Source organism: Trachypithecus francoisi, unplaced genomic scaffold (assembly GCF_009764315.1).
Source record: "Trachypithecus francoisi isolate TF-2019V2 unplaced genomic scaffold, Tfra_2.0 Lachesis_group1, whole genome shotgun sequence".
Taxonomy (NCBI): domain Eukaryota; kingdom Metazoa; phylum Chordata; class Mammalia; order Primates; family Cercopithecidae; genus Trachypithecus; species Trachypithecus francoisi.
Genome location: NW_022681454.1, coordinates 120,223,050 through 120,234,548, shown reverse-complemented (window position 1 = coordinate 120,234,548; position 11,499 = coordinate 120,223,050).

Here is an 11,499-nt window from a genome sequence, read left to right as displayed (position 1 = left end):
AAAGATTTTTATAATAATAATTTCTGAAATTCATAATTACATAAAAAATGCTTATGAATAATATTAATTGAAAAGGCAGAATATAAGCTTGTCCATTCAACATTACTATGACCATTAACTAGTAATGCATTAAAGTGTTGATGCTGAGTTGCAAGTCATCTGTTAAGATGTTCAAATTTGCAATGATTTTAGTGAAGAGCTAAAATATAGTTTCATGCCAGAAAATGTTTATGGGAATATTTTAAGCATGTTCAAGTGTGGCAGGAAAAAGAACGTGTGAGAATCACTGTAACAAATACATACACCTATCCATACACACCCATATGCCATTAAAAAAAAAAAAACCTACCTACAAACACATAATATCATTTATTCCATAATGGTGGTTTGGTTTTGCTCATCGAATTGAACTAGATAAAGAACAGACAAATTTTTGTAATGTGATTAGGTTACTTTTATAATAAGATTAAAACCACATTTAAATTAAATTTAACTTTTTAAAAAGTGAGATCTGTGGTTTGATATATGGAATTATTCTTAATAGACCCCCAAACTTTTATTGCCAAGACACAAATCTATTTCACCAGAACCCTCCCCCTTTTTCAGAGGCATATGAATAGAATAGGATAAGGATATTCACATATTTGCAAATTTAACATCATATAAAGAGAAATATGATGCAATGTGAAAAGAAAGGGGATGTTTATATTACCTTAGAACTCAAAACAAATTTTTGCATCTTCTGACCTTAGTGGTAATATTTAATGATAAAAATAACATCATTTAAATAATGTTTAATATAGCCAGGCATTGTTTTAAGCACTTTATTTATGGTAACTCATTTAACTCTCACAACTCTTTGTGCTATGAAATATTGCTATCTCAATTTTAAAGCTGGCAAAACTAAGACACAGAGAAATTAAGTAACTTGTCTAAGATCACACAGCCAGCAAGTAGTGAAGCCAAGATTTAAACCTAGTATTTCTGTTCTAGAGTCCATGCTTTTAGGCACTATGCCACACTGGCTCAAGTAATCGTTCTATTGACTTCATTCACTCACAAGTTGAGAATCAAATATCTGTTTCTCGCTGCCACGTGCACCCCTCCTCATGCAGGCCAGGGAGCCATGGACTTTCTACCACCTTATTAAAACAAAAGTAGCTGGGCGCAGTGTTTAATATCTGTAATCCTAGCACACTGGGAGGCTGAGGCAGGAGAATAGCTTGAGCCCAGGAGTTTAAGACCAGCCTGGGCAACATGGTGAAACTCTGTCTTTAAAAAAAAAAAAAAAAATTAGCTGGGCATGGTGGTATGTGCCTGTAGTTCCAGCTACTCAAGAGGCTGAGGCGGGAGGATCGCTTGAGCCCAGGGGGTCAAGACTGCAGTGAGCTGAGATTATGCCACTGCACTCCAGCCCACGCAACAGAATGAGACCAAAAAAAGTAGTTGAGCCAAAGAGAGGCACGTTAGCTGCCATTATTGCTATTGCTATTACTATTATATTATATTATATTATATTATATTATCACTTACATTTGAGCCAAATTCCCACTCAGTCCTTGGTAACTAAATCTCCCCTCCATGAATAATGAATCATCCTCATAGTCTTACCCTCAATGGGCTTCAGTTAACTTTGAAAACAGATCAGTTCAGGTGATGCAATATTGGTTTGTAGGGAAGCAAAGTAATGATTTCTAACCAGGTCATGCAACAGATGTTTTATATGTGGTGCTTTTAAAAGAACAAGTAAGGGTTTTCTTTCTGCTAAGTTAGTTTTTTGAATATCTGAAGTTCAGTCTTTTAAAGAGAACCATTTTTGGGGTAGGGTAGCGGACATATTTCTAACTGATAATAAATAGAACATTGTCCTGTTAGAGTATGTGGAGTATAGTATTATTTTACTGTTGAGGTCATTTTAAGACAGCAATCATAGCACCTTGCTACTTCTTGGATCAGAGAGACATGCAGAGTTTTTTTGGCCCTGTATACATGATCTTAGGTAGCTGTGCTTTTTGAGTTCCCACACTTGTCTTTTTAATGATAGTCTTCTGGTGTCCTCAGTAGAGTTTATCAGTTGTCACATCCGTTGATGTTCTTAGTGCCCTTTCTCTAGCAATCATCCCTCTCCTAATTTGTGGCTTCTAATTTGCTATAGTTTGGGAAACCACTCATGCCATAAGTATGAATCTATAAATGTACTTATGCATAAATTTACAAAGGTGTATACACTTATCCCTTTCCACAAAGGATGTATGGTGGCTTTTTAAAATTATGCAATTACAAAAAGAATAATTTTTGAAGGAATTTAAACAAAAGGAAAATAAGAATAGATAAATAATAACGCCAATGTAGGTAACACACGCAGACTGCATGCTCTGTAGCTCTCTGTAATTGCTACTGCTAGGTAGCAAATAGAGCTCTGGATTTCCTGGAAGCCAAAGCAAACATAAAAAGGCATTCCATTAGTTACAGGTTCACAATGCTCAGAAAATAAAAACACACCGGCTATTCAGAAAAAGTACTACCACTCTTAATATTAAGACCTAAGAGAATTTTTTCATTGTATTCATAAAGAAGGGTAATATAGGATAGAATAATGTCTTCAATGGCATTCTGACAATAGCTAATGTAATACATTCCAAATAGTGCTTGTTATGAAATCACTTAATATAAGCCAAAAGCAAAAACCCAAGCAAATAACATCTTAAAAAAGCAAGCATAGTAAGGAACTAAGAGACTTTTAGTAAGTAACGTGCACGAACTTCACTATATGGGCTGTGTAGTCACTATTTTCCTTGATGGAAGGCTGTTGGCATATACTTCTTAATTGATGGTCATATTCCAGATATGTAGGTTTATAAACATGTATACATATTTTATGGATAAGTCTATTTCTTTTAGTTACTATACAATTAGAAAACATTAAATACTCCTAGCCACTAGATTTAGTTAGTCCTCAATTCCAGCCTCGTTGCTATCTTCATTTTATGAGAAGAGACAAAGAAGTTATCATTTGAACTCTTGTTATAATCGTCAGATTCCAAATCTTCAATAAAAAGATGACTGCCAGTTTTTAAAGAGAATTTCTAAATTTGTAAATTAGCGAAGTGAATTGAAGAGAAGACATACTCTCATTCACACGGTAACTAGGAGATATTCTTTCATTGTGAGCCCTTCTCTGAAGTGAATTTAATCAAAGTTTATTCAGTGAATTTCAAAGCAAATCCACCAGCCCACTTTACCTTCCATTTAGGTCCCTAACAACAGGATTTGAGGACTGCTCTTTACTTTAATTCTTTACTTGTGCGGTACCTACTGTATGTAGAGAATGTTTGCATGTTTGGATTCTCTGAACAACACAATGAATTCCCTACACGATACCGCAACACAATTTCTCAGCTATCAAGTAAAGCTTTTTTATCCTGCTGAGTTCAAAGTTCAAAATTTATTTCTTAGCTTAATGCAATGCTAGTGCAAGTGTGTTTAATATATTCATTCTAAATGCCATCAGAGGACGGTGGTGTCAACATTTTGGCTTTGTTTGGACAGCTTTTGTGCAAGTGCAAACACAGAGTGTATGAAATCTAATGAGATTAGGCGCTTACTGCAAAATTAAAGGCAGGCGACTAGACTTCAAAGACATTACCGCACTGCAAATCCCTGACAATATTTCTTGGGCCACTTCAGCAAACTAAAGTTTGAGAATCACCTTTACCAAAAGATTTTCTTCATAGCAACCCTTTATTAGAATACTTAATATTCAACACCTTCTAAAAAAATACATGTTTTCTTATCTTTCTTTTTTTAAATCATCATTCAGGAACACTACAATTAAGGAGGATGAAATTAAATCAAGACGAGTGAGATTTAACCAAAAGTTTTTCACAGACCCAGAATTAAACATAAATCTTTTAAAAGCTGTGGGTTTTGAGATGTTTTTATTGTTTGGCAAAAATACAGAAAACAATAAAAGAAATCTGACCTCATCACAAGATGATAATGAATCTTCTAATTTTTTTCAAAATAATTAACATTTAATAAGGGCTCACTATGTCCCAGACACTATTCTAAGTGATTTGTAGGTATTAAATTAATCCTAACCACAATCTTATAAGATTGTTAATATTATTAGTACCAATTTACAGATTTAAAAAACAGAGCTTACCAAAATTAAACTGTGGTTTATTGAACTAGAATAATAAACTGAGGGTACAATAGGAGATATAAGCTGAAAAAATCAAGTAAGAAAATAATCTAATCACAAGCATTTTAACTTCAAACAAGAGATGACAAAAGACTCTTCAAGGAAAGGACAATGAACAAACCAGTACTACCTAAGAATCGCTGCTTCAGAGCATACATCAGAATATAAAAACGGGCATGCAAGCTTCATTATGGCAATCCAGGGATAGCACGGTGAGGAAGAAGAAAAAAAAATCAGAGATCAGTTAACAGCCTTCTCACTTACAGGAGAAATGGAGGTATGAACAAAGGAGGAAGATGTTACAGATGACTCCAGTATCATAAGCCTGGTAAACAAGTGTCCAGAGTTGTCAATGATAATAATAGGCTAGTTGGGGAAAATGCAGGTTTGGAGAAAAACAACTAACTTCAGTTTGGGAACATAAATATTAGGTTGCATCATGTACAATTGCCATTTAACCATTTTTACCTATTAAATTAATAATTTCATATGACACAACCTAAGGTTTTGGGATATTCAAGTGGAGAGACTTCTGATGAGTGTTATGTCAGACATGTGTCGGTTACACTAAAAGCTGTATAAATGGATTTAAGAGTCATCTAGACAGGGCTGATAACATGGAACCATGTCAGAGGTTACATTTCCAAGGGTAGCAAAGAGAACTGTCATGGATACTCACTGCTGGAAAACAGAAAGAAGCCAGTGACATGAGGATAAACAAAAAGCTCTGCCATCACTGACACTGAAGCCATAAATGACTAATGTTTCGGAGGGCAAAATCAGAAGCAAAAACATTGGGTACAGACCATGGTATAAGTAGTTACTGTCAAATGGCAATTGTAAGGCTGAGGCTGGTAGGGCTTGGGGGAGCAGGGGTAAGGAAATATGGGTATAAAGATGTATATACATGTTCCATGAGTTTATCCTTGAAAAGAAGATAAAGATGCTTCTTTTTCTTTCTTAATGAGATGACATTATAAATAAATCGGAGTGGAGACCACTTGGTACTTTCTTAAAGAAAGAAAGAGACCCAGGTATTTTTAACAGCAAGAAAAAAAATTCAGTAATACATCAGCAAATAGTACTAAAGAGAAAAGGTTAAGAACATAATATCTGTTTACAGGAGACGGGATAACCCCCACCTAACGAGAACTCACAGCCCTAGAATGAGTGGAGATACTGCTGGATGACTGAAGATTTCCCAGGAGTGGGGGTATTTCTGCTCTGTGACTTCATGGTGCAGAAACTTTAAGAAAAATGTTTGATAGAAACTGCCAGTGAAAATAATCTGCCCTTTTCCTTGGGTACTTACATTCTCAGAAATTATAATTGATAACGTCCACTAGGTAGTCTTGCTCCTACGTGCAGGTAGAAAGCAGAAGACAGTTCAGATGGGGGAAGGAGGAGTAATTGATGGTCTTAACAGGCTCCCCAAAATAGGTGGTGGATGAACCTCTGTTAGAGGATGACCAAGAGTTCTAAGAGGGCATTGGAAATTTTCAAAATTCAGTGAAGTTGCTGGGAGAGAAACTCTCAAAGGACAAATAGTAAATTACATGCCACTAGCAGGGAGTGTAGAGACAGAGCAAGATAATAATCACTAGTAAAAATCATCAAACCCTACTTCTACCACTTCCTTTATCCCCATCACATGTTACTTACATACACACACGCACACACACACACACACACACACACACCACAGTCTGAGGGCCAGTATTACTTCTCATTCATATTTCTATTTTGCCAAGGACTCAGCACAGTGTCTCACACATAGTAGATGTTTAATAAAAATATTGGATGAATGGGGCGAACTCCTAAGAGGTTACTAGGTTGATAATTAGAATTTATAACATAATGACTTTCAAACAGATTAAATGATTAATGAAATTAAGCCCAATAATAACGAACATTTTGAGAGCACTTACTATGGGCTAAATTTTTACATCAATTGCCTGATCTAATTTCCACAATGATCCTAAGAGGTAGAGATTATTACTATCATACTTTTACAACTGAGAAAAAAATGAGGCTTAAAGAGGTTCAATATACTCGCAAAGTCACACTGCTATTAAGAGGCAGCACAAGGATTCAAGCTGGGAGTCTGCCAACGTCATCTTGTCTATAAAACATCTGGCCAAGTATCAGGCTTCTGTGAGGTGGAAGCTTCTTTACATACACGCTGTCACATAGTACAATGCAGGTCCCAATACGACAGCAAGCCTGCAACCTGGCATTCGCACTGACTATGTGGCTTTATCTGAGACGCTTCACCTTTCTCTTTTCTTATTTGCTTAATAAGAAATTTGACAAGATCTTTAAAGTATCTTTCAGTTCTGAACTTCTGAGACTTTAGATTTATTCCTAATAATGGAATTAAAAATGGTTAAAATTCTTGCCCCACCTTGGTTGACTGACACCCAAAAGCACTGATAATCATATTCCACAAAACAGAGAGGTCTGAAAAAGCGTGAGCCTTAGGAAATTTAGTTGCTGCTCTTAGAAATTTTTGTCAATCTCAGACAACTATTAATGTCACCAGTGGACAGTAAAGCAAAGATTCTATAAAATTGTATGGTTTTCATTTGTCCAAACAAACAGACTACAAAAAAGTAGCCACAGAGAAAGTATATGTCACTCTCACCATATCCTCTGGAGGGAGAGAATCACACATGAATTAAAACTGGGGGGTCTAGGCCAGACGCGGCAGCTCACACCTGTAACCCCGGCACTTTGGGAGTCCAAGGCAGGTGGATCACTTGAGGTCAGGAGTTCGAGACCAGCCTGGCCAACATGGTGAAATCCTGTTTCTACCAAAAATATAAAAAATTAGCCAGGCGTGGTCATGCGTGCCTGCAATCCCAGCTACTCAGGAGGCTGAGGCAGGACAATCACTTGAATCCAGGAGTTGGGGGTTGCAGTGAGCCAAAATCATGCCACTGCACTCCAGCCTGGGTGACAGAGTGAGACTCTGTCTCAAAACCAAAAAACAAAACAAACAAACAAAAAACCTCAGGGGTCTAATATGAATGAGCACCTGTCCCCAAACAGTCATGAATTCAGTGATGTAACTTAGACAGTTTATCTTATGAGAAGGCATACATTTTTAAAACCAAGGGACTCATAGACAACAGTATTTTAAAACATAATACCAGACACCTATTAAACTACATCCTTCCAGCCACTAGGAGGTAGAGGCACAATATCCTGTCACCTAAATACAAAATGATCATGTTTATACTTGGACAGAAAAACACTTTCTTCACCCTTGGGCTAGTCAGAACATCACTTATTTAATTTTTCACAGCTCTCTACCACAGTCTTTCGAATGATGTTCAAATACTTCACAAGACTGGAACAATAGCTAGGAGACATAACTCTTTAGAGGAAGCAATGCACCTCCAGCCAAGAAAGTGGGAAAATCAAGCTCAAGTATCCAGGACCTGTAGGTGCACACTTAGTTACAGAATCCATAGTCATTGAAAAGGGGTCATTGCACTTTAATACAAAATAAAATGGGTGAGTGGATTCTGTTTAGTTTGCCCTGAGGAAACTGGTCCCTCCCAAAAAAGAGTGTCCCCCAAAGATAAAGTTACTTCATATTTTGTTTTTGTTTTGTTTTGTTTTGGTTTGGTTTGGTTTTTTTTTGAGACAGACTCTCTCCCTGTCACCCAGGCTGGAGTGCAGTGGTGTGATCTTGGGCTGACTGAGGCCTCTACCTCCTGCACTCAAGCAATCCGCCCATCTCAGCCTCCCAAGTAGCTGCGACAACCAACACGCACCACCACACCCGGCTAATTTTTGCATTTTTTGTAGAGACAGGGCTTTGCCATGGTAGCCAGGCTGCTCTTGAATTCTTGAGCTCAGGTGATCTACTGCCTTGGCCTCCCAAAGTGCTGGGATTATAGATGTGAGCCACCGCACCCAGCCAGGGAGGGGAGATGGTTGCAAGAGTTCTTATAGCAACTCGTTATATATAGATTGCATTTAATATGTATAGAAGTAGATGGTCATCAACTAGAAAACTATTATTATCCTTGTTGTTTCTCTCTCTTTTAGCCTCTCCAAATAAATTCAGTCTGACCCAAACCTATAAGGTGCAACAAATTTCTTTTTCAGGAATTCCAAAGCCTTTTAAAATGATAGATTACTTCTTCTGTTCATTAGTAGAAGGGGGAAAATCCTGCTCTTAGCTGAAGCCAACAAAAAGTATTTGGCGAATCACTATGAAACACCAGAGAAAATGTAATGACCTCTCGTCTTCAGAAATTACTTAGCACTTCGCTTTGCAGTTAAACCATAGGGCATTATTTGCAGAAGGGAATAAGGACGAATAGTCTATTTTCTCATTAACTGATAGAGGGAGAAATGTAACAGCGCCCGTGACCATGTGAGTGTTAATTGAAAGGAAGTCTCACTTTCACAGGAAAACCGCCCTCCGTAATAAAGACGATGACTCTGACCCACTAGGTTGGCAGCTGCGTCCGGATTCTTGGGAAACCAACCCCTGTGGTTCACCTCACTCCCTGATAATGACAGGCCCTTGCTTTCCCCACAAGCCTGAAAAAGAAATAAAGGAAAAAAAAGAGAACACTCTAAAAATAAGAAGAAAGAAAAGGAGAGTAGTGTCCTTGCCAACGCTAGTAACCAAGAGGCCTAGAAAGAGATCACTGGATACCCTGCCATTTATTGCCCATTTCCAACCATAGGAAGCTAGGAGGAGATCTTGCCAAAGGGAAAAAAAAAGAAAGAAAGAAAAAATTTTCTGCATCCTTCCTGTTGACAGGAATAGAACAGAGTCACGTAACTCATTCTAGCTCCATTATTTTTCCCCTGCTGCGTAGAGTAGCTTTTTTAGGTCAAAGTTTTTAAGAAAAAGAATTTTAATTGTATCTTCAAGTTTTAAACTCCCACCTTTTATATATCTTCTACTTTCTTCCATTACCTCAAATGAATTTATAGAAATAAAAGACTGTTTTAATCACCTAATCTAAGAAGTTACGTTGTCTTCTTTAAATGGATCAAAGTTAAATAATTCGAAGTTCCCTTTGTCCAGTATTCCAGGGATTTCTGGAATCCAGCTATTTCTTGAGATTGAGTTTGCACTTAAAAAAACTAAAACACACACAAAAGAACCCACTTCTTCCCATAGGGAAAATAAGGTCAAATTCCTAGAATAAGAAACCACAATAAATTTAATTTTACTTAAAAAGTCAGTGGTTTGAGGAATGCTCAAACTCAATCCACAATCCACTAATTCATTACATATCTAAAACAAAGAAAGTAAACACTGTTATTAATACACAATTATTTGTATATCGTTCTCTAAGTAAAAATTTTACAAAATAGAAGGGTTTCCCTAAAAACAAAAGCTTTGACTTACGATAGACTGGAAATTCTGCACAGATGAGGTGCTGTCAGAGTGTACTTTCTCAAAGCTTTTTATGTACAATATTCTATAATTTCCCCCAACGTCTCCTGGCTCAGCATTTCACCCTCTTCTCAGTCGCTGCAAAACTTCTAGATCCTTTCTTCCTTTCACCACACTAATCCCTCTGCCTGGATCAACTCTTCTTCTTCCCTCATTCACTCTCTTTGCTTCTCCAACTTGATCTCATTCTTCATGTTTCGGTGGAAATGGAAATTCTTGCTTGAGAAATTCTTCCCTGAATTCCCAGTCTATATTAAAGCCCACTCTTACCCTACTCCTCATCATTATTTGCTCTCATGCACTCTAACTTGTGTTTCAGAGCCCTTAAAACTCTCATTTTGTGGTAAATTCATTCTTTGTATAATCATATATTTAATGGCTATGTAATTTTTATGTAATGCCTCCTTCTGTGTTTATACATTCAAGATAGTAGGAGCCATATCCTCCTTGGTCACCACTTGAGCATAATGTAAATACTCAATGAAATGTTTTGAATGAGAGACTAAAGATTTGTCGAAAGGTTACCTATTGGGTACAATGTTCACTATTCGGGTGATGGGTACACTAAAAGCCCAGACTTCACCACTACACAATATACCCACGTACCAAAACTGCACTGGTACTGCCAAAATCTGTAAAAACGAAAATAAAAATTTTAAAAAATTTAAAGATGTGCACCAAATGTTCATTACCATGCTATCAACTCCATATTATTTTTTATTTTCTGGAAGCCCTACAGAATGAAGACTGAAAATATTTCATCAGAAATCATACTGTCTGAAGCAATAGAATTAAAAAAGAAAAGCAGTCAATAAATCTCTGACCTGTAAAAAGGGAACAGTAAATAAACTTTACCAAATAAAGAGCCACTGATTTTGTTGGACACTAAATCTAGAAAGGCAAGTTGAAAGGGTGAGAGGGAATCAGATTATGGAGAGTTAAATTTGGACTTTAATACAGTATAAACAATCAAAAGTATCTGCATAATAAAGTGACATGATAAAGCTGGAGATTATTCTAGAAGTAAAATTCAGTGCTGATTCAAGGGGTAGAGCAACTGCTTTGGAAACTAAATAGTCTAGGCTTGATGTAAGTAAGGCTCAGTTACTGAGATAGGAGTGGAAATGGGAAAGACAGACTCGATAATGAGAGATCATGAAAGAAGGATTGATAAGACCAGGTGCAGGAGAAGTGCTCACAATTCCTAGGGATATCAAGACCAGGTGAAATGGGCAGAGAAGAATGGAGAGGAGTCCACCATAAAGCGGGGTCCTTCAGCTCCCAACTCTTTGAGGGACCTTCAATAAATCCCTTAACCTCTTTAGCCTCACTTTCTTCATCTATAAAATGAAAAAGGTAGACCAGATGATCACCAAAATTGAGCATTCTCTGAATATGGGTATTCATGGAAATGAGGGAGTCAGCAAGAGCCTTTGATTGGGGGGGAAAAATGTGTTTTGTGCTGGATATTGTGAAATTGTGACATAATAAGAAATAGAGAGAGAGAGAGAGAGAGAGAGAGAGAGGTCTTGTTTCTGGCTCCTGAAACAGCTCCGGAGCTCATTAAGGTGAAAGTAGCATCTTTTGTTTTTCAAAACAGGCCCCTTTTAATCACACCTAAGTTTATGTTAATAAAGTAACTTTTGGGAAGTCCATAAAGAGCGTGGGGGAAGCTGTTTGCCAGAAGAACTAACCAAGTGGTTAGAGAGTTGCAACTTTCAGGTCTACTGCCTGACCTCTGGGAACCTTAAGGTTGTGCTGATCACCAACGGACAATGATTTCATCAGTCATGCTTATGTAATGAAGGCGCCATAAAACCCCTAACTGAAGGGATTCAGATACTTTCCAGGTTGGTCAATAAGA